This window comes from Cygnus olor, chromosome 3 (assembly GCF_009769625.2).
Source record: "Cygnus olor isolate bCygOlo1 chromosome 3, bCygOlo1.pri.v2, whole genome shotgun sequence".
Taxonomy (NCBI): domain Eukaryota; kingdom Metazoa; phylum Chordata; class Aves; order Anseriformes; family Anatidae; genus Cygnus; species Cygnus olor.
Genome location: NC_049171.1, coordinates 81,519,527 through 81,544,574, shown reverse-complemented (window position 1 = coordinate 81,544,574; position 25,048 = coordinate 81,519,527). Strand labels below are relative to the sequence as shown.

The window sequence follows — 25,048 nt, the reverse complement described above, 5'->3', positions numbered from 1 at the left end:
CTGTCAGAAAAGTGCAGAACTTACCAGCACTTTGAAAAACTGCAAAATGTAGGAAACACAAAAGTGCCTGCACTTCACAAATTTCTCTGACAAATTCTATCAATCATTCTATTACCTAAGCCTTAAGGATTTGTTGCTAGATAAGAAAGAAAACATCCTAGGGTAAAGAGATGAAGATAAAGGAGAGAAATATTGCATTTAGTAGCTAAATTCAACTTTCTCTTGTGTAACAGACATTCCTTGCCTGATTCCCAAGTCCTTATGGGTTAGAATCAGGCCATGAAAGATATATACTTTCTCTTCTCTTCAGACCCTCTCTGTCAGTCATCAGGAAAGAGCTGCAGATCTGTTCCACCTACAGAGCTGCTCTTTAGTGTTTGGGACAGATCCAGACCGGAGGAGAGGAGGGGCTGACACCTGCCACATCACCTGTAGAGCTTGCTTCAGTGCTCACACCCCAGAGCTCCTCATTTGTTTTCCAGGTGGAGAGAAGAGGGAAGGGAAGGGAAGGGAAGGGAAGGGAAGGGAAGGGAAGGGAAGGGAAGGGAAGGGAAGGGAAGGGAAGGGAAGGGAAGGGAAGGGAAGGGAAGGGAAGGGAAGGGAAGGGATTCACAGAGAGCCCAGACAGAAACAGGCTTACCAGAATCACCTCATCTTTTCTCTCCATTTTTACTGAACAGACAATTTCTAATACCATTTTTTTGCTTAATCACTGCTATGGGAATATAAATATCATTTTTGTCAGCAATGTCTTTAGATATTGGAACAATTTATAGTGTGGAAAACTAAAGAGTGGACAAGTACTCACAAGTAACTGAAAGCTGTGAAAAACAGTAATCGTTACATATTTTCATACATATACATAACCATAATAATGAAGGACTGATTTCATATGCTTTGTCTTCAAAGTCACTTGCTTTGCTTAAATCAGAATCAGCAACAGAAGAAAACCAGCTACACTCATTAACTCGTGACAGCATCGTACGCACTTGGTGAAGGAGACCTGAAATTACTTCTCTATCTTAAATAAATAAATAAATAAAGATTACATAAAGTACAGGATAACATTTTATGACTAATAATAATAATAATGGCTATCTACTATGCTTTGTTTTTCACCAATAGGTATCAGCGTCTGACTTACTTTTCCTGTTTTCCAGAAGAGAGAATAAGGCACAAAGGCAAAGTGACTGCCCAGGGTCATCCATCAGGTCGACACAGCTTTGGAAATGAAATCCCAGTTTCCTGAATACCAGCCCAGTTTTCTGCCCTTAGCAGTAAATGATTGGGTATTTGAATATCTTAACCACCAGAGGACAACTTCACCCAATCATTCACACATCTGTGGAAACAAAGGCTCTCTGGAAAACACAAGTTACGTACAGTTAAGCAGTCTTTGCAGTGTCTGACACTCCCAGTGTTTGCAAAATAATTTTTAATAGAATTCAGTAAGGAACTAGAGAGAGAAACAGCTGACCACTGTAATTATATTACATAGTAACAAAATTTGCCACTCATAATAAATGCTTTCCTATATATTAATACATTTTTGAAGCTTTCACTCTTGAGGTTAAGGTATCTAGCCATTCTTTTATAGGCAACACTTTAATTCAATAACAATACTTTAAGTGATACAACAGATCCAACAAATGAATCATCTGTGAGAAATAAATTAAATCATACATGGGAAAGGCAAGTCTGAGGCTGTCAGAGAAAGGGCTATAACAATAGCATGATGTTGAAGATAGCATTTTTGAATCTTTTGGAAAAATCTCTCTCCCTTCTTCATGAAAAGGCAACTTGTAGGCAGATGTCTCCACGTTTTGAAAGGCTGAAAATTCAATTACTTTACAGAGTTGTTGCAAGATAACAAAATTACAATCACTGCCTGAACCATTAAACTTTGGTAAAGGTGACTGAAATAATCTCAGGGGAACCAAGAGCTTGTTTAGAGCACGGATATTAAGCAGCAAATTAAGTAACACAGTGAGAGTGTAACTCCCAAGAGAAAACATGTAACAATGACAATTTTATTACACTTTTCAATTACTTGTGACTATGCACTTTAGTTTTCTGCAGTAGAAATCCACCACAATTTCTGATACCCAGAAGCCTGAAACACTACACAGATGTCCTGAGATAGTGCCAGAGTGCCTTTGCTCATCCTGAGACCAGCTGGCACAGTCTGGTCATATTCACCCTGTTAAACTTGGCCTGGAAGTAGGATGGCCATATCCAAACTGCCTATGGTTAATAGCTTCTCCAATGTTAATTCCCAAACTGTCACACAAATTACCTGGCAAACCACTAGTCAGCCACAACTGTGCATAGGACTTTCTGAACAGTTTAACAGTGCAGACAGCCTACTTCTGCACTGTTACCTGTGCCCCTGGCACAGTTAATCTACAAGTCAGGATGAAGCCAATAATGACCTCCTAGAAAAATAAATAAATAAATAAATCTCTCAGATGCAATGGACAATGGAAAGCCAGAAGAATGATGCATGGAGGAGGAAGATAGGGCCAAAATTTTTAAGACGGAAAGCAGTAAGACTTAACAGAACTGTGGATAAACATAAGCAATGCAGGACGGTCTTTTTCAGAGCAAGAAGAGAAGATGTTGCAATAATCAAGTTAGGAAAGGATGAGGGATGGAGCTAGCTGAGAGGATGGAGCAGCATCTGCATTTTAAAGCTATTAGGCAAAGGGAATCTTTGAAGTTCAGAGCCAGTCCATGGCAAGGGCTCAGCAGAAGACAATGCCAAGGTCCAGGCCTGCACAGGAGATGGAAAGATGGTGCTGAGAAGGGCTGAGTTGGTGTAATGTTTAGCTCTCACGTATAGGGTGAAATTCATCTGTACATATTTAGATACCTGAGCAGCAGACAGAGAGCCTCACAGATGTGGGGAACCTGGCAGCCAGGATGGAAGCTATCAAATTAACTTCCAGGTCATCCAGGATATACACGCCTCAGTCAGAAAGGAGCTATAGAGGTCAAAAGAGAAGCAGAGATGCTTAAAGAAACTGCCTAGACATCCCACTAGCCCAAGAAGCTGCCTAGACACTCCACTAGCCCACAGAAAGCTGATCATTATGCCATCTTACTGATGTCTTGCTGAGGCAGAGTGTCAGTACAGTACATTCAAGCTCAGGAGGCCATAGCAGGTGTTAAAATAATTCAGGCTGTTCTATTGGCAAAGGCAGCATTTGAGGTTAGAAGTTGTAGCTGCTGCAGTCCAACAAAGTCCCTGACCATGGGAGCCATCAGGAGCCCCGAAAAGTATCTGAGCAATGGGCTTAGAGGAGTCCCTCCACCCAGTCATCAGCATCTAACAGAGTGTGGGGGAAGGGAACAATCCCTATTGCAGTAGTCTAGCCAGGAGGGTATGGTGACCAGAAAAGAGCTTGCATAACTTTTAACTATTTAGTCTCATTTGTGGGACCAGCCAAACCAGAAAATAAATAAATAAATAAATAAATAAATAAAAAATCCCAGACCTGCAATTTCAGGGGAATCCAACTCTTACTGACTACTTCTAAATGGGTAAATTCAACAATGCTATCTTCTTGGTACATAATTATACCTACTTTACTGTATAACTGTTGTAAGTTTATTAATATCTTTTTGAACCAGGGGCCAAGTAGCACACTCCTAGACAACTCCTGAAGATGATCTTAGATTTCTCATGGGCCAAGGACCATTTCCATGAGGACATCTAGATACAGCCACTCTGTTTTGAATGATAAGGTAATTTATAAGTACAGACATGGACAAAATGCGCCCATCATTTTCAGGGCCAGAGAATAGGTCCTGGGACTGTGTTGGTCCAGCTGTATCCGAACTCAATGCCTGGAATGAATAAGAGTTTTACTACCAGAAATTTTGCTGTGTTTCCCGACAGAAGTCTAAAGTACAGAAACTGCATATTGGTGGTCAGAAGCATCATCTAGAAGTGTGACGCAAGTAGAAAAGAGTAGTGATATGACACATTCAGTTTGCCAACAGCTGATTTTTTTTTGTTTCACGAATACGGCAATACATATGTAAACATTTATGGAAGAAAATGTTATGACATCAAGCTTTGCCTGGCAAAGCACAGTACAATTCAGAATGTGTTATACCCCCTTTCCCCAAACTGCCAGATAAACCCATGGACAGACAGTGTGCTGGGGATTTCATTTGTCAAGAAGAGTTGCTAGGAAAAAAAAGATCATAGGGACCAAGAAACTCCTGGAAGCTCTTTATGATATGGGGTGCCAAAACAAAACAGCAGGCTTAACAGCTGGATCCTATAAGGGTCTGAGCTGGCAGACAGCACATGACTCCAGGCTTGCTATTATCTTTTCCCTCAGCATGGAGATAAAGCCCTCATGCTCTGTTGAACTAGCAGTAACTAAGGGGGCTCAGTAATATTTGCTTTTAATACATGTCTCCTTATCTTGATACAGTTGTTTACTGGTTATAGCCACCAATAATGACAATAGTAACTATGGTCTGATGTTGTCAGAACTAAATAAATATATCTACAAGTATGTATCACTGATGATAATATTTCTGAGGCTGGAAGGTGTTGCAGTGTATATGCACATGTAACATTTAGGATGCTGCTCCTGCTTGTCCTGTCTTTAAACCTCAAAGCGCTCTGCTCTCCAGCAGCTATTTTCCATGCTGTTCAGTACCAATCATTCTGTTTTAGAAGAAAAAACAGACACAGTGTGCTTTCATGAACAACTCTGTGCTGCTCTGAAGCATTTCAGTCTCTACATAACTTCTGAAAGAAAAATATGTGTTTTTTTTTTTCCTAAAGAGGCATAACCCAATCTGATAGGCAGACATTCAGATCCCATTGATTGCACCATTTCTTTGAGCTTACAAATATCTCCAGCAATGAAATTGGATATTGGTCTGAGCTTCTCTTCAGAAACTGAGTAAAAATAAGAATAACCTGAGTTTTACAATAAGTAACATATCATTCATTACGCTTTAGGGAAGAAAAAAAAGAAAAGACTTGTTCAAAAACCTCACGTGTATTGTATGTCTTGGTCTAAGAAAAACACTATTATTTATAGAGTGTTATGAAATAATGGTAATACAGAAATATTCAGGTGGCCAAAGAGGGATCTTTATGGCTCGAAGACTTATATATAATATATATTATTTATTGTCCCTATAAAAAGCTCTTATACCATTACCTTGTCTGATTTTTCTCAAGGTCCAACATAACCATAAATATTTTCTGCACTTTAATGTACATCTGGGATGAAGCTCCTCAAATGAAAACATTACATTACTCTATCAGCATCCTTATGCTCCCCTTGTGCCATGCCTTCCTAGATTCCCCATTGTCCTTGTACAGGACTTTGGGGGGGGGGGGGGGGGGGGGGGAGGGGGGATGGTTAACACTGGAGAGTGCTTCAGGGACATAGAAGTACATGAGTATACTAAGGGAAGCAAATCAGAAGACAGACTGCAATGTTTGGAACACAAGAAGTGCCCACACATGAAAGGAAAAGGCAATGATAAAAAATCCTGTATTCTGATTTCATGATTTGTTGGGATTCAGTCACCTCCATCTCAGGAAACTATGTACCAAAAGATTCTCCTGGCTTTATGCAGGACAGGCTATTTAAGCCTCTTTGTATATAATAATAATAATAATAATAATAATGTCACACTTAAGCTACTTCATGTCTTAATATGTACTTAAATGCACGCTGAAGCTTTTAAAGACACAATTCCCTGCTTCAATAATACTTTTTCAGATGTGGGAGGACAGTCCTATAGTAATAATACAGAGTTAGAGTATGCTGGCCCAGATTCTGTCCAGAATTACATTCCCTAAAAGCCCACTGGCAGAGAAGATAGGGTAAATAACTGCTCACCAGCTGGCAGAGTTTTTTTCTTACTATCTGCATTCAAAGCAAAATTTAGAATAAGGAAACTTAGGCCTACTAATTGTACGGCTGTTCACAGCTCAAGGGCAGCTCCACTATTAGCCATAAATAAGAGTCAGAACTTTCCATGCATTGAACAGCTTTCTTGCTTAGAGAGGAGTAAAATCCAAATAACAGTGTCACAGCAGACCAACAAATCCACCCCAGGACACCAAACCAAACCAAAAACAAAACAAAAAAAAGTAATAAAAGAGAGAGAAAAAACATCTAAATTCAGAAACTATGTAATCTCCTTTATGACTCACTGCTATCTTGGCAAGCTTGTCTGTTTGTTTCTGGTTATTTATTTCTACTTATGACCAGAAATAAGAAAAGCATGAAAATTGCCTGGGAAGAGAGGTCTGCAAAAAGCCAGGTGAGTCACTATGCTTCATTCTCCATGACCATAAGAAATAGTGTCATAGCTTTTAAGTCCATATGGGTCAAGATGGAACATTCATTTCCCTCACGTACATAAATGCAACAAATGATATTCATCATCCCCAGCATGAGAGTCAAACCCTCAGTAACTGCAATGCACTAAGGGAAGACAGATTCAGAGGCTGAAGTCTGGGCTGTTACCCACAGGTGGACAACACCTGAAGCTGCAAAGTGAGATGAGCCATCACCTCCTCCCCCAGGCAGGAGGAAAAAGAAAGAAAGAAAGAAACCTAATAAAAGAAAAGTTATATGTTCCTGTAGACAGATAATTACTGCTGCCACTGATAATATATAAATAAATAGTATGTAATATATAAGAATAAGAATCAATAACAGTGTAAGTGGGGACAAGCATTTCAGCATTACTGACAGAGTTGTATTTAGCATGAGCTACAGTCATTACCACCTAATCACACCCAGCTGCAGAATAAATTTTTTTTGAAAGAGATGAAAAATCCTGCAGTGATATTTCTTGGTGTTAGAGCACCCCAGTTTCTCTCTCTTCCTCATTGTTATCAGTCCTTCACACCAACTTGTGCTGTAGAAACTCAATGTACTGATCTGAACTCTGGCATCTCTCAGGACTGGATACCAGTTTGATCACATAAATGATTACAAAAGGTCAAACAGATATCTTCAGACCTAAAGGTGAGTCCCTGAGGGCATAGTCCAATGTGAAGAAACAAAGGTAAGTGCATGCACTTCTCACTTACCAGCTGACTGGTCTCTCCTGACTTTTCCTACTTTCTGCTGGAGAGATTTGAGTACTCCAGGATGCCCCTGGAAGTATTCAGAGTTCCTGCTTTGAATTTCTCCTGAATCTTCTGGGATATTTGGAGAGACCATCATGCCAGAGAGACTGTACTTTCTCATGAATGAAAATCAGAAGTAACCTACCAAAGCCTAAAGAGATCTGGTTTTACTACAGCCCTGTATGGTTGTGGTGTCTCACCTTTCAGCTGGGGAACTCATGCAACCCCATGAACTCCAGGAATGACACCAGCAGTAGGCCAGTAGCATTGGATCTACACTTACAAGATTCTACACAAAATATAAAGAATAATAAACTTGTTTTTATTTCTACTTTCTGTGTTTTGCTGCATACAGTCTGAGGGCATCCAAGTGGTTTGATTTTTGAATGCATGGATTGAAGTTGGAGGGCTACATTTTTAATGACTTTTAATTCCAGACCTTATTCATGCTGCAATCACAACTAAAACTTAGTAGGATTACAGATGGGATGGCACCTGTTTGCTGAGTTTGTACCTCAGAGTGTAATAACACTGCTGTCTTGATGCATTCTCATTCATACAGTACACTCTTTCCCAGAACTTCCAAAAAAATAACACATGTAATTCACCTTTAGTTTGTGCAAAATACCCTGAAAGATATGTAGCAAAGCTATGCAAATATGGCAAGCAATGCAATGCTGCTGCTGTCTGAAAACAAATAAACTACCACAGTCTTTGTTAAATCTTACCTCCTGTTTTGCAAAACGAAAATGTCTCCTGTTTGGGGGTTATTTTGTTGTTGTTGTTGCTTGTTTGTTTGTTTGTTTTGAACAAACAACTATCTCTGAAAATGAAATGTCTCTGCAAGCATAAGCACAAAATTTCTTTTCAGCAATCATAGTTAACTTTATTAGAGCTTTTTCTCTTCTGCCACATGTGCCCATATACCTCCTGACTGTTCTAACAGCACTTGGGAGCTGGAGAGAAACACTCTCAAACACATACATTGCTTTTTCTTTCAACTCAACTGGTTGTGATTTGCTTGAACGAAAAACTGTCCAGTTTAAAAAAACAAAAAAAAAAACAAAAAACAAACAAACAAAAAAAACACAGACACCCTTAGGAGATTTAGAGGAGAGGAAAGAAAAAGTCCTTCCTGATTTTAAAGCCCTGGGGGGAAATAAAATGAAAATAAAATAATAAAATATAAAAGCAGTTGCTGTGGAGTTGGGGAGGTCCCATTTTTGCCCAAGCACACCACCTGCTGGGTGCATATCCACAGGCGTGTTGTCACCTGCACTGTCGTGGCAGTTCACACCAGCTAAGATTGCTGCACAATCTTTCTGTCTTGAGGCAAAGCCAAGGGGTTCTGGTCTCATTAGGTTTTCCGAAGGGTCTGAATTTAGGGATGTTTCAGGGACAGACTCAACCCAAGTTAAAGAAGAGAGGACCCCCAAACAGAGGGCTGCAGCTGCATTGTTTGATGTAGGACTTAGCAATAAACTATGTTCAGACTCCCCTTTTTGTGTGATTTCCTGATTAGAGTGCACACACACTGTGGAAAAGTACTGGCAATAAGTAAAACGTGACCAGAGAGCTCTGGGCTTGCTGAGCTTGTACCAGCCTGGCCAAGACTGTGTCTGCATTGCCAATTAGACTTGCAATAGGCATGTGCCAGCACCTCTGCTATCAGCAGACAGCTAAATGTGTAAAAAGAGCTGAATCATCCCCAAATAACCAACAAGCTCTTCTTCCATCCAGGCAACTATCCAGGGGAAAATAAATAAATAAATAAATAAATAAAAATAAAAAATAATTAAAAAAGAGAGGATAAGGATAGTAGGCAGTGACAACATGGAGGTTAAATATAACTTAGATGCTACTTTCCATCCCAGTTCCTGAAAACATGCACATCCAAAACCTAACACTTGCAATAAAACATTCAAATAAAGCTATTATAATACATCTCCCAAGGAAATATACCCCTAGGTCAGTTTAGTCTTATATTCCCACACACATAGAATATATGTAAGAAGTCAGGAGACACTGCAGAATTTGTTTCCTTTTTCTTTTTCTTGACCTATTTTATTCACATATAGTCTTAGTTGACCACACAGACTTTGAAAATGCCTCAATGCTGTGATGACATACTGCCATACCAGCAGCATGACAGTCTTACACTTCCTGGAGTCTTTGCTATGCCCATTAAGGGCAAAAGCTTAAGCACCTCAATTACAAATGAATTCTTGCCATGTGAAGAATTGCACAAGGAAGCAGCCTGGTCATTTCCACCCTGCCTGAGGATACGTATTCCAGGTTATTGAGTTTATTTTGGACTTAGATGTAAGAGAGAGATTTTAACACAGGTCCACGTGACATCTGCTTGTTGCAATGGCAGGTAAGATGCAACATCACTATGCAAAGCTGTTTCCCTTCCTGATTACTTTCATTATGATCTCTTGGTTTGATACAAATAACATTGCTTCTACCTTGTTATAAATAATCCCATGACAACAGAGAAAACAGAAAGTAAGTTAGAAAAATGCAGATCTGCTTGCTTCCTAAAACATCTCTTCCGGAAGCTGATTTTTAAGAAAGATATAAATGAAGATCTGGAATTAAAAACTCCAAAACCTTCCACAGATCCAGCATATGAAACTTTGTTTAGAAGAAACTAGAATACATCTTAACAATTCTGCCACCTTTGTTGGTATTACAGATCTGAAGGCTGAAAATGACTACTTTCCTTGCTTCCTTACAGTAAAATATTACATTAAGCCTTTAACATCTTAATTTGAGATGTGTAACTTACAAGAACTAAAGGCATAACACAAAGGTCAGAGCCCAACTACGCCAGACATCAGACTGATACTCTTTGCCTTTTAAATTCATAAAACTGAGACTATAAAAAAGAAAAAAGAAAAAAAAAAAGTTTTTTTTATAGAGGATGTAAAGTAATAGTGTTTACAGAAGAAAATGACTGCTGATGAATAATAAGCAGAAATACTACTAGAAAGAGAAATGTGGTGGGAGGGAGTGTTTTTTTTGGGGGGAGAGGGGTCATCCTAGGTGGAATAGGTGACATGACAAAAGATGTAAGACTAGATTAAATGGACTGATGCATGTAAAATATATCAGACCAACAGCTTGTTTGAAATGTCATGGTGAATCAGACCACAATGAGACTATGTGTTCAGGTAGAAACAAAGGGCTGTAGTTAGTGAAAGGGGTGGATGAGAAAAGATCAAAGACTTGGCAGGACAGGTGCTGGCAGCCAGCAGAATGAGTGCTGCTGACGGAGAAGGCATTTGCAGGCAGGACAAATGATTGGCATTAGGAAGACACTGAGGGATAAATCCATCACAGATTTTCCTTTGCATTGTTTCGGATTCCTTCTTTGCAGCATTTGTATTTCATTTACAAAGCTTTTGAGACTTGATCAATTCATCTTAGTGGTTATGGTTTAGCTATTTCTCCCATGAGCAATATGTTTCCAAACCTGGTTAATTTGATTTTTCCTGTTTTGCATGATGCATACTAAAGACAAGAAATGGCAGAAGAAGGAATGCTGCTTTTAAAAGGAAAGCAGAAAGAAAAGAGAAAGAGAAGATGGTGCAAATAGAAAACAGAGGCAGTTAGTGTCATTGTCAACAGTGAAAAATAGTGACACCTAGAAAATGTATTTATATCTGTTGTATAAGAGTCTACGTTTTCTGAAGTATTTTCAAATAAATAGTATCCACCTTTTGGTGAGAAACTCATGCTTAGAAAGCCATTCCATCTCATGCTGTAGAAAATACCAAGAGGGAAGCATGGTTTTTATGAAATATAAGGCCCAGCCTTTCAATTTCCAAGTCAAAGAGAGCAGTTCTCAGACTCTCCCAGTAGTGAAATCAGTTTAGTGTTAGTCACTTCAGTACAGTCAAAATCTGACTGCTGGATAAAAATGCATTAGTAGACATTTATGAAAGTAAATCCAGATAAAAATCTGTGAACATAAATGTTTTGTTTCCTTTGTATTCCTGACCACTGCACTTAAATCTCATATTAGTAGCAAATACTCCAATTTATTATGTTAAATTTACAGTTTTATTTTGGCTATCTGGGAAATAAAATTTTATTTAAACTGTTTTAGGAAGTAGACTCAAAAAGAGAGGAAGAATAGATTTTAACTTACATGCTACTTTTCACAGTCCTATTGTCTTTGTCTAATATACAACATTCTCTTTTCCTCATGTACTCTGAAGATTTTCTGAAGTCCGGAGATCTCTTATTTCCAGTTAATATTTTTGTTCCCACATGTAATAAACCTGTAAGTTGGACAAAAACAGACTTTTTTTGGCAAATATTTCATTCACTGTTCATAAATAAATTTAATGATATAATTTTTGCTTAATTTAATTTTCTTTTCCACATCACAATTATTCTGCTAAGTATGGTCAAACCTAAGCAAAATTAGCTAATCTAAATGAAAGCAGAAAAATAAAATATTTACCTATTTTGTGTACATTAATAGATTCATGCTTAGCTGAAAGAAAGCTCACAAATACGTGAAAAACTTGAACATGAATGGCAAGGCTGAACTGTATCTACTTTAAAGTAGTGAGGTCTTCATAGGAAAAACTAATTACAAACTTTATATGGCCTTAGTGAGGTAGTGAGGGAGCTTAATGCAGTACAAGGAGTATAATTACAATTAAAAGTACATAGTTAACAAATCTGGACTGTGTAGGATATAAAGGAAATTTTAAACAAGAAACAGTATGTTGTCACAGTCTTTCCCACAGTGTGCTTGAACATTTCACATAAACAGGACAAACAATACCAGGTAAAGAAGTACCCAGGTCTGCAAGCTATAGGAGGAATGTTTTCTGGCTTTTAATCAAAAAAAAAAAAAAAAAGCAGTATGATATATCTGGTTAATCATGTATTTTCCAGATAAACAATACTTTCTTCACATTCAGTCGTCTGTCATGTTAATGGAAGTTGTGAGCAACATTTGCTACCTGGTCTTTTTTCGCTGGATATCAAAACCGCCAAATCCACATTTAATCCATGTAGTTAACATACAATGAGAACACAGTGTTATACATCTCCTAAATTATAAGTAACAGAGATAGTCTTGTTTGAGGATTTCTTTCTTCAGGCAGAAAAATATTCATTTTGCATAAAATGGACTCACTCTTCATGCAAATTTATTTACTGCCTTTGACAAGTCTGAGGCATTTGACCTAAGTGCCTACCCTTTTTATTCACATGACAAAGTATACTGGACATAACATCCTCTTTTTTTGTTGTTGTTGTTTGTTTTTTCCTTCAAGAAATGTGGAATATGAAAAAAGTGACACATCATCAAAAAAAAAAAAAAAGCAAAAGAGCAAAAGAAAAGGATGAAAATTCAAGGAAGAAAATGAAAATCAGAAATTCCAACAGGGAATAAAAGAAACACATTTTGTTTATCAACATTTTAAAGAGAAAATCATTTGCCAGTATCCTTTCCCAAACACTCGGTTCAAGTAGAGATCCATACGGTAATATAAATTGTATTTCCAGTTGGTCATGCAGGAAATTCTAATTGTTTTTGAATATGATGTTTTTGAATATGAATATGATATGGCTCCCCTTGTCCTAATGGGGGATTTTAACTTGCCAGACATCAACTGGGATCACCACACGGCTGACACGAGCAAGTCCAGGAGGTTCATAAAGCACCTAGATGGTAACTTCTTGGTGCAGGTGCTAAGTGAGCCAACTAGGAAAGGTGCCCTCCTAGATCTGTTGCTGGAGAATAGAGAGGGTCTTGTGAGAGACCTGGCAATTGGCGGCCGTCTCGGTCACAGTGACCATGAAGTGGTTGAGTTTAGAATTTATGGTGACAGAAGGAAAACTGCCACCAAAACCTCAGCCCTGGACGTAGGGAAAGCAGACTTCAGGCTGCTCAGGGAATTAGTCAGCAAGGTCCCCTGGGAAACTGCTTTTGAAGGCATTGGTGTCCATCAGTGCTGGTCCATCTTTAAGCACTGCCTCCTAAAAGCTCAAGATCAGGCGATTCCAAAATATCGGAAGTCAGGCAAGCAGGACAGAAGGCCGGCCTGGCTGACCATGGATCTTCTACTGGAACTTAGCGAAAAAAGAAAGTGTACGGCTGCTGGAAGGAGGGTCAGGTGACGATGAAGGAATATAGGGATGCTGTTCGTGTTTGTAGGGAGAAAATTCGTGTGGCCAAAGCCCAACTAGAGTTGAAGCTGGCCATGTCTGTGGGAGACAATAAAAAAGTTTTTTTTAGGTATGTGAACAGAAAAAGGAGAACCAAAGAAAACATAGGTCCGCTACTAGATGGGGAGGGTCTCCTCACAGACAATGACATAGGCAAAGCAGAGACGTTTAATGCCTTCTTCGCCTCTGTCTTCAACACTGATGATGGGCTTCGGGACCCAGGCTACCCTGAGCTGGAGGACCATGACGGTGGGAATGACAAACTCCCAACCGACCCTGAACGTGTGCGGGATTTGCTGCTCCACCTGGATCCATACAAGTCCATGGGTCCAGATGGGATTCATCCCAGGGTGCTTAAAGAGCTGGCAGACATCATCGCGGGACCTCTCTAAATATTTTTCAACGATCTTGGGAATCTGGAGAGGTCCCATTGGACTGGAAGCTGGCAAATGTTGTGCCAATTTTCAAGAAGGGTAAGAAAGAAGACCCTAGCAATTATAGGCCTGTCAGTCTCACATCAGTGCCTGGTAAAATTATGGAGAGGATGATCCTTGAAGTTATTGAAGCGCACCTGGGGGACAATGCAGTCATTGGTCCCAGCCAACATGGGTTCATGAGGGGTAGGTCCTGCCTAACAAATTTGATTTCCTTTTATGATAAGATCACCCATCTAGTCGATCAAGGGAAACCAGCTGATGTGATCTTTTTGGACTTCAGCAAAGCTTTTGACACGGTTTCCCATAGGATCCTACTGGACAAAATGTCCAGCATACAGCTAAACAAAAACATCATACGATGAGTGAGCAATTGGCTGACAGGCACGGCTCAAAGGGTCGTGGTAAAAAAAAGCCACATCTGGCTGGCGGATGGTCACTAGTGGGGTCCCTCAAGGCTCCATTTTAGGGCCAGTCCTCTTCAATGTTTTTATAAATGATTTGGATGTAGGACTAGAAGGTGTTTTGAGCAAATTTGCCGAAGACACCAAACTTGGAGGAGTTGTGGACTTGGATGAGGGTGGAAAGGCCTTGCAGAGAGATCTGGACAGTTTGGAGAGCTGGGCGATCACCAACCACATGAAGCTTAACAAAAGCAAGTGCCGGGTCCTGCACGTGGGATGGGGCAACCCTGGCTGTACATACAGACTAGGCAATGAGACGCTGGAGAGCAGCCCTGCAGAGAGGGATCTGGGGGTTGTGGTTGACAGCAAGTTGAATATGAGCCAGCAGTGTGCCCTGGCAGCCAGGAGGGCCAACCGTATCCTGGGGTGCATCAAGCATGGCATTACCAGTCGGTCGAGGGAAGTGATTGTCCTGCTCTACTATGCGCTGGTGCGGCCTCACCTCGAGTACTGTGTGCAGTTCTGGGCACCACAGTACAAAAAGGACATTAAACTGTCGGAGAGTGTCCAGAGGAGGGCGACGAAGATGGTGAAGGGCCTAGAGGGGAAGACGTATGAGGAGCGGCTGAGGTCACTGTGCCTGTTCAGCCTAGAGAAGAAGAGGCTGAGGGGGGACCTCATCGCAGTCTACAACTTCCTCGCGAAGGGGAGTGGAGAGGCAGATGACCTATTCTCCGTTATCACCAGTGACAAGACCCGCAGGAAGGGTGTGAAGCTGAGGCAGGGGAAGTTTAGGCTGGACATCAGGAAGAGGTTCTTCACCAAGAGGGTGGTCGCACACTGGAACAGGCTCCCCAGTGAAGTAGTCACTGCACCAAGCCTGTCTGAATTTAAGAAGAGATTGGACTGTGCACTTAGTCACATGGTCTAAACTTTTGGGCAGACCTGTGCGGTGCCAGGAGTTGGACTTGATGATCCTTATGGGTCCCTTCCAACTCAGGATATTCTATGATTCTACGATTCTATGAAGAAGGTTATTTGGGGAACAAAAAACAATCCAGTATTTTGGGAACATTTATTTTTCCAACTATGCCAAAAACAGTATTTGTACCTTTTTATTGGAGGTCTCTAAGGAAATATGCGATATCTACTCTTCTCACCAGGAATTCCCCAGATTCTAACAGTTCCCAGGCTGCAAATGTGTTAGAAATTTTTCTGTTAACATATATGTTATATTTGCAATGTCACTGCTACTTGACACATCTGGCCAATGTCACAATATTTCTCTTTCTGACATCTCTTGAAAGAGAATCATCTGTGATGCCATATGTAAAAATGTCTATAAAATGGTCAAAATTCATTAAAAGAATTTCATGATGTTTGCATGCATCTATCCAAAAAAGGGAACAAGACACAAGATTCTTCACACTGGTCTAGTTTAAGAGATGCTCCTGAAGATTTCAGAGGAAGTTATGATATTGTACCATATCAAACAGGCTAGGTGTTACTTCCCTGTCACCATCACCTTAGGTACACTAGCATAAGGCATTTCAGTCTGCTCCTACCCAACCCTGGGAATGTGAGCTGAGTTTAAACAAAAAAAGGAAGCTCTACCATTCTGAGTGTTTAAATTATCTGTATTACTCTCACAGACCCCCTATATCTTAACACAGTTGTTCTGTACAGTACATTTGACTTCTGTTTAATTTTCACTGAATTATTTGGAACAGGTTGTTCAGAGAACCTGTGGATTCCCCATCACTGGAAGTATTCTAGGCCAGGTTCAACGGGGTTTGGGCAACCTGATTTAGTGGGACGTTTCCCTTCCCATGGTAGTGGGATTGGAAGTAGTTGATCTTTAAAGTCCCTTCCAACCCAAACCATTCTATGATTTCTTGACCATGAGAGGCTTTAACATTTTTGAAAATCTTATGGCTAACAGTTAGATTTGGGTACTGTAACAGAAATATTGTGCACACTATTCTTTTGAAATTCTTTATGTTTTTAATGAAGAAAGATGTATCAGTTTGTTTACATGAAATGCTGACTGCTTCAGAGACAAAATTATTAACAAAAACATCTATTCCATAGTTGAGAACAAAATTAATAAATAAATTCTAATCTAAGATACTTACCCCAGATCAGTAATTGATTCTCTTCATAAGTCTTCCCTTTGCATTTTAGAAAAGTCAGACACAGGTTTCTGGGTATTGCTCAACAGGAAGAAATGAGAGAAAGGAAGTGACTCCAGCATATATAGCATTGAATCATACTGAACTGTTTGCTACAGTGCTGAAATATTCAAGGGTAAGAGTGTGGGTGTTATTGTTATTTTATATTTTATTGATATATCGAATATTGTTATTTTATATTTTATTTATATTGACATATTATATATGTTATTTTATGTATATCTAGCAGATCTATTAAATGGCCTGCTGCATCTTTAAGTATTGGCACTTTCCCATCAGAAGGCATGGTAGCCCAGTGATAACAGTACTGCCAGTGCTAGCCACTGGCCACAGGCACGTGCTGAGTTGGCAAAGCCTCAGTCCCAAATCTTGTCAATTTTCTCTGTCTGAGCTTGTTGTGATCTGTCTGCAGCTTTGCCGCCATTTGCTTTGGCTGTAAAAGCAATTATTCACCTGATAAGGTGGTTCCAAATAACTTGTCTGTTTGTTTTGAAAGGTACAACCATAGTTCTTGTACAGATAACACCACAAAATAATTACCCTGTGCAAAATGAGGTATTTCTGACAGAAAGAGAAAATTGTATTGTGAAAAAAAACAGGCCTGATGAGGCAGCAGAGAGCTCGAGAAGCAGAGAGACAGCATGAGGAGCACAGGTACAGGATGACTGAAGATATGGCACAGCCTAGTAATGTACAGTCACAGCTGCAAACACATCAGTGGTCAGCTGAAGAAATACAGACCTGAGAAAAACAGTTTTAGAGGGAAAAAAAAAAAAAAAGAGAGAGAAAAAAGAGACAGTAACTAACATCTATAAAACTCATAATTTATAATAAAATCTAAACAACATAGACTTACAAAGCAACAATGAAAGAATAAGATTTAAATGTACATTAGAAAACATATAAAAATGACCCCAAGCTAGAGGGAGGAAGAGGAAATCATCAACTCAACACCTTTTTACTCCCAGCAAAGGTTTCAGGTTGCCACTGACTTGCCTTATTCCCCTTTACATACCCTGCCATCAACCTTGGGACACAAAGGGGCAATAGAAATGTGACCATAACACAAGGTAAATAGTTAGATACTAGGAAATGTGTGCACAATGATTTAAACTGTTGTGGTCTGTAATGCACGATTACATTAAATGTTTGTTTTCAACATAAAGATCAGTCTGGACCATAAGCTTATTTCCAGGTTATTCCAACCTGGTCTTATGGAAAGCTCAAACTGAAATATGGATCCAAATCAACTGGTACCAAGAATTGCAGACAACATCCTATGACTCAGCCAGCTGTAAACTTCACAGCTCAAGTCTTCACTCCATCTTGAAGTCAGCATTTATGAGCTTATGGAATTCCACAACAAGCCTGGTGAGTATAGAGCTATCCTATATTTAAAAAAAAAAAAAAAAAAAAAAACCTATATCACTTGATAAATCAGTAAAATTATTATTATAGTTGGGCAGTGTGTTGGCATGAAAAATAAGAATTCTCTTAATGTTACAGAATATTACAAAAAGTAAGGTTTGCGTTGGTTTGTAATAAGTAATCTCAGATAAAAACAGACATTTTTCTGTGGCAGAGCAGCCTAGCTTTGAAGGGAACGTAAGCCGTGTGCATTTCCCCATCACCTTTTCAATCTCCTTCAGATAAAGCCTAAACTTTGTTTGCATACTATAATTGAATGGAAGACAAGTCCCTTTCTCATATCAAAACATGTATCTCCTGAGAACAATCACTGAGCAACCAATTACAAAGATTAGTGTTAGCTCATATGTTACAAGAAATGACTCCTTACAGAAACCCACTGACAGGCACACAGCACACAAGATCAATACGATCTTTCCTGTTCCTCTCCCTCTAATTCCCAAGAGTGCCTAACAAGGACAGATGCCCATTGAAATTGGTTAGTAGAAAAGCCAACAGGATTCAGTTGTGTTCTTTCTTAACAATAATCTTTAGGAAAACAAATATTTCCACAGGGAAGCCTTAAAATACTAATCCTCTTATTACAAAGGAAAACCTCAAGGTCTCCTTTTCCAGCAAAAGTCACATTCACTTACCATTCAAGAAATGGCATCCAGGATTTGTCCTACTGCCTGATATTAAGCCAACCAACTTGACAGTAAAAATGCCAGTCTGGCCAAAAATCAAACCTCAAAACTTTTCTCCTGGAGACCCTTCACATCCTGAATAATTGCAGCCTCCATTTTCCCAAAAACATAACAATACCTATGAGCTATGGCACTTAGCAGCTATATGGCACATCATACCTGAAGATTTTACCCACACCAGGACAGGGCACTGACAGATGCCTGCTGGCAGCCCACCCAACCAAGCACTGCATGCCCCGTGCACACCCAGAGTCCTCACAGGTGGCTGCCGACCCCACACCTCTGATGCCTGCCAGGAGCAGTGAGAGGCCCTTCTCACCCTCTCCCTGCAGCTGTGTAAGTATCTTTCATTACAAAGAGAGACTGCATAGCCCCCACCAGCCAGCTCTGAATGCCTTCCAGTTCAAAAAATAACGAATCAGATAACCATTAGAATGGCACAACATTTATGCTTAAGTATTGTGATATAAGCTTCACTGAAGGCTCTTTCGTTTGAGCATCAGGGCAAAAGTTTAGGCGTGGGGCATATTTAGCTCCAAGTAAGAGCCACAGGTTTGGTTACTTGAGAGTTTTCAAGAATGCAAAGCTTGAATAAGAGTAATAATTATGTTGTAAAGACCAATAATACCCCAGTAAGACTGAGGAACAGAAGTCCTAATGAAACATAGAGCAAAAAGTGCATCAGGTTACTTGAGTAGCAATAAAGACTAAAGTTGCACGAATACCAATTATGTCTTCTGCTTAGCTATAGACACTTATATAAGCTTGAGAAGCTGTCAATATGATTAACACTTTCTAATTTTTAAGGCTGTTTGAGTTTCATAGTTTCATGCAGCTTGTAAGTACTGAGCGCTGCAGAAGCCAGAGCTGCTATTTTGGTATCTAACCTTAGGTCTGTTTTCAGGCCTTATTGCATTAAAGATCAGTATGCACAACACATTCATCTGAAAACACATCAGTCCTAACACCAGAGATGTTGCAGTCACAGTAATATGTGATAAAAAACACCCACTCATTATAGATATACTGGTGTTTTTGTGTTGATGTCATTGCACATAGGCATTTGAAGAGAAATGCAATAGAAGTATTGAAAATTTTAGAGCACATGAGGACTGTAGATTAATGGAGTTGTGTGAAGAAGATGGAAAAAACAATATCTGTAGCATTGTAAGCAGAGACAAGTATTCACTGGACAGACTCTCTATTAAGTTTTACAAAGACAGTTAAACATCTTCATATCTAAAAAGTAGTTGGCGAATAGGGGGTTTCAAATGATTTTTAGTATGTTTCAATAATCTCCATAACACTAATTCCATAATCTATTGCTTTAAATATTTAGACAATTCTGGATGAGAAGATTTATTGTATATAGGTTTTGTCATTCTTTTACAATTTTATTATTAATTTCCTTCTTACATCTAGGAACACTGAAATACAAACAATCCTGTGTTGTACCTATCCTATGATTCTTATAGATGGGGGTTCTGCCTGTATGATAGATGCTGCACTGCATATTGTTTAATAATCCCTCTATTTATGAAATGACCACTACAGCATCTTTCAACTGTGCCTAAATAATTACTGAATATTTTAAGAGTCAAATAAAACTCACAGAAGACATTTTTGCTCAAAAGTTTGTAACAGCTAATTTAAATATCTTCTCCTTTCCGATAGCCTTTATCACCATATGAGCACATCTTGAAAATCTTGATGAGAAAGAAAATGTGCAAAGGTCATCCGTGATGAGGATTAAATATGCTCAGTCCAATCTTTGGAATTAGTTTCCAAAGCTCAAATGACAGAAAATTCAATGTTATGAGGAGTAAAAGATGGGAATAGCCTGATTTGTGGTCTGCATTTTAAGGTAAAAATAAAAGGTTCAGTTATAAGCCATACTGAGGGTTTGAGGTTTTTGTTTGTTTGTTTTGTTTGTTTGTTCATTTTTAATCAGGGCAGTGTCTTGAGCCCTCCACTTCATATCTTTCTGTTTCTTAACCAATGGAAAGAAAATAACTCAGACCCTGCAGTACAACGTTTCATTTCAAATTGACTGTTGATTAACAAGCAGAATACATACACAAACCAGACCAAATGGGCACTACCCTTATTACAGTATTAACTATTTCCCCAATCCAATTTATTTATACTGAATGAGAATTTATTGATCCTCAAGAGCTGATTAACATGTGAACAAATTAAATGATGAGTTAATTAAAGCAAACGCTCTTAAGATTTCCAAATTGCAGTCTCTGGCCTATCTAGAATATTCCAAGGAGAGATTTGCTAATTACAAATTATCTATAAATATGGTTACAAATTTAAATAAAAGAGAGGTTTCCCCAAAGTACAAAAGGAAGGAAGGAAGGAAGGAAGGAAGGAAGGAAGGAAGGAAGGAAGGAAGGAAGGAAGGAAGAAAGGAAGGAAGATCCAAGTGCCACATACATAAATGCCAATTATGATCAGTACTTCAAAATTCTGGCATTCACCTAGCATTTTGTGTTATTTAAAAACAAACAACAAACAAATAAAACAGAGCTTAATTAACATATTTCTTGATTCTCTAGCACAAACTGAACCCTGGGATTACAAAAGAGGAGCATAGTACACACCATCATAGAAACATACTGACGGCTATTTAAGAGGTTGCAGGACCTGGCCTAAGACTATTCCAGAAACTTAAGTTTAAAATGATCCGTGCTTCTGACAGGAAGCAGCAGAGACACAGCCAAACTTTCCTTGCCCCACCAGCTGTAGGGAAGGAAAACAATGGTTTCACCTCCAAATAGAGCAGGGTTTACCAGAAAGCATGCACTCCTTTTGGCATTTAGAGCTGCACTCACTTCCCATCACTGTCACTTCCCCCTCTCTCAATTTACAGAAGTCCTAACGAGCATTGGAGGCATTTGGTCACACTCTCTGTTCCATGGTTTCTTTCCAATGCAGTGTTATTTTTGTTACTTTGCTGTTTTTGTTTTGTTTTGTTTTGTTTTTTAACTTACAGAAAGGTTTTTCTACATACTATGAAAGATAGAAGAACATTCTGAAATATAATCAAGGACAAGTTGTGTTGCTCTTATCAGGCCCTCCAAAGAGCACAATGCTGGATATCAAAGAGCACTGTGAGCATAATTATTTTTAATACTACTAAAAAGTGAAATGTTTTTCAGTTACCTGTATAAGAAAGAATGTTGGTTTTGTTTTAACTTTTAAAAATGAATAATTTCAGAATGTAATGTACATTTCAAATTAAACACTTAAAATCTTACTGAGTTCCAGAATTGAAAAATTTCATCCAGGTTTCTTTCCTTCTGCCTACCCCAAAAGTTAGATAAAGTCAAAGTGAAGCTTACTAAAACCAAGTATTAATTTCTTTATTAGGAAGATTCCACCTTCACTCAATGCCATTGCCATTTTCCTTGGAAATCTCATTTTAAATGTCACATAAGTAGCTCTGCTGAATGCTGTGTGAGTTGAGCTGAGAATCTTCCCCCACACAGACAGAGGTGTCGATGTCTCATATGCCTGTTTTCATCTGAACCTCCTTATTCCCTGCCTCTCCCTCTCTTGAGCCTTATTAGCAGAACTTTTAGATCACTTTCAATACTACCTGCCAGCAAAGTTTCTGTATATATATATATATATATATATATTTATCATTCAGTCTGTCAGAAAAGGAGGCAACACTAAGAACTTCAAGGTTGATTTAAATATTCAAATACATAGTGCTTGGAGAAGCTTAAAAGTAGGCAAGAATAGTTAGTTGTTTATGTCTGCTTTACATTTATTATTAAAAACAGTGGGTCAGATCCTAGAAGAATAATTGTTGTTGTGGAAAACAACAGAATTAGTCTGACTTAAACAACTAAGGGAGAAATCTTAAGTGGGAAGAAAAATAAGTGTTTTTTTTTTTTTCTAAACAGAGTTATCAAGGTTTCTTTTTGTCAGTAGTTATTCAAAAATAGAACAGTAAAGTTTTTATGTATATGTTAACAGTTCTATGGATATATAATTGGCTTCGTTTTTCAGAGATCTCCTTCTAGCACCTTTACTAAGCACTCAAACCAAAGTCTGGATGTCACACAAACACCACATCTTCCATTCAAAAAAGCCTGCTCAGAATTTTCCTTCCTAGACCTAACTCATTTCCATAAGTCACATAAAGGGCATAAAATTACCAACAGATTTTAATTGTCCAATGTAGTGGCCAGCTGCGAAAAGTAGGAAATATGATTTCTGAAGTGGGTGCTCCACAGAAAAGTGCTGTCATAGAGCAATTGGGTGCAATGGGTGATGTGTGAGATGGGTGGCAGGGAGTTGTGGTTGGGGTACCTCACTTCCCACAGCCTCTTGTGAGGAGGTTCAGAGGTCATCCATGCCTAAGTGCTCACATTAAATTGTCAAGACAGGAGAGAAAGATGATTCCAATTAGATATTATACAGTAAAATAAATAAATAAATAAATAAAATAGTTGGATGGCAGTAATGTCACCCCAAACCAAGTGCTTTTGCTTGCAGCAGTCACCTGTAAGGCATGTGGAGTCACCAAGTAAATTCTCAAGCCACAGGCATTTGAAATTAAACCCTGTGGGCAGGAATGCTAACCTACGTTTCTTGAGAAAAAGTTACATGATGAACCAGCAGACATCTCTAATAGTGACTGCAAAATCTTGCAGGCTTAACAAGAATTGACTTTTAGCAGGGGACATTTTGCAAACTGCAACAGCCTTGAATCTGTGCCATCTGTGTTTTAGTGCATGAATTCCACTTCTTCCCTACCCTATTGTAAAATGACAAGATAAAATGCAAGTTACAGAACAAAGACACTAAGTAATCAAAGAGGATGAATCATCCTTTGACCTGTTACGTTTTTTAATTAACCTGTATTGCTAATAGATGACTGGATTATCTCTCTGACAGTACATTATGGCAAAAAACAATTGCTTTTCTCCATAAATCACATCATGCGTACTCTGTAGTAACTTATGGCACCGAAGAATATTTCGTACAGGAAAGCATTAATGCTTTTGCAAATCAATCTTTGGGGATTCCTGGTTTCAGGTTAGAATAGCCAAACTGACCTAGATAAAATCATCAACATGGAAGTTTGATTTAATTGATTTGGTTCATTTCAGCAATCTAAACTCAGTAATTTGACCTTGCTCACTCCAGTCTTAGGCCTCAATAAAATATAAGAAAAGAATGCAGATAAAATCACTGCTACTGCTAATCATGACAAAGAGCCTAGTCAGAAAAGGGTTGTAAGGCAGATGATTCCCAGCCTAAGGGCCATATGAATCATAAGAGTTACTGGGCACAAATTTGTTCCTGCTCTGTGGTCATAGCAACTCTGATCCAAATTACCATTAGAAGATCCCTGTTTCTCACATGGAAACATGATGAAGAGGGACATTTTAAAGATTATGAAGGAAACTTGAGAGCTGAAAATGAAAAAATCCAGTGGTAGATTTGCAAAGTGTAATTTAAAGAGGCAGGGTGCAGAGGCCTTTCAGAAAGGCAGACAGACATCAGGTGGCAAGAACATGTTCTAAGAGGACAATTCAAAGCCTGACAAGCACATCAGCACTGCTGTAGACAGCCAGGCTATTAACTCCATCAACTTCAGGACTATCACTGTGCAGTTAAACCTTTAATCTTGCTCTATACCAGCCTCTCTCTCCATGTAAACACAGAGGCAAACTCAAGCAGTCAGCATGGCACCAGTATGGTGCGAGCAGCTGCTGGGCTTCCCTGCTGCCAGGCTGCTCAGGTAAGAGCTGGACCACAATACCCAGCTCCTGCTGCCTCTGGGCTGATTTGTGGCAAGCAGCTTCCCATCCATACCCACATAGATTTGTCCCTGAGGTTTCACCTGTGCAAAAGCATGCTGGGCTTTTTCCAGAGCATTCAGCACAAGCGCTACAAGCCCTGCACTACTGTGAGTATACACAAAGAGTTTAATCCCATGACTCTCTGAGCTTTCAAGTCTAGTCAGTAAATTGCAGAAAAATAGGTATTTTATGAATCTTTCTTTGCCATGAGCATACTGAACTGATCAACTGACACATATTGTGACAACAATAAAGCTACAGAATTATAAAAACATGTCCTGGCAATATAAGTACAGGCATTTTGATGAATATTACAAAAAAGCAACGAAATCACATCCAACATATAATGTATCTAAAAATTACAAAGGAAAACACTTATAAGGGTTGGACTGAAAGCAGGAAAGTACAAAACCATATTTTAAAAATTCGTAACTTGGCAGAGAGAAGAAAACATTCCCCTCTGGGCACTGTCTACCTGGCACCCAGCCTACTCCATTGCAGATGAGATCATCTTAACTAATGTGTAAGTTTATGAATAGCTGATAAAATTTGTAATTGTACTGTTTATTATTTTGTTAATCATGTCAGAATCATCAGTTGTTCTTTTCCAAATGAGAGACCTTTTTCTCACAACATTTAAACACTATTTTTAAATACTTTTAGGCCTAATCATAAATGATAGCCTAATAAATCAATGTTGAAACTAACTGTAATTAATTCCAGCATCACAAATATGTGAAGATGCCATTTTTGCC

At 38.9% G+C, this 25,048-nt stretch overlaps 1 long non-coding RNA gene across 2 annotated transcripts; it reads right to left on the bottom strand.

Moving 5' to 3' along the window:
* Window positions 1-1,199: 1,199 nt before the first annotated feature.
* Window positions 1,200-24,799, bottom strand: LOC121068756. 2 transcript variants are annotated; one of them, XR_005819076.1, is made up of 3 exons: window positions 24,727-24,799; window positions 11,283-11,415; window positions 1,200-1,361 (listed from the first exon to the last, which is right to left on the bottom strand). It is a non-coding gene; the product is annotated as an uncharacterized LOC121068756 (long non-coding RNA). The 2 variants fall into 2 exon arrangements; XR_005819075.1 differs by lacking the exon at window positions 24,727-24,799 and adding an exon at window positions 15,271-15,340.
* Window positions 24,800-25,048: the final 249 nt, after the last annotated feature.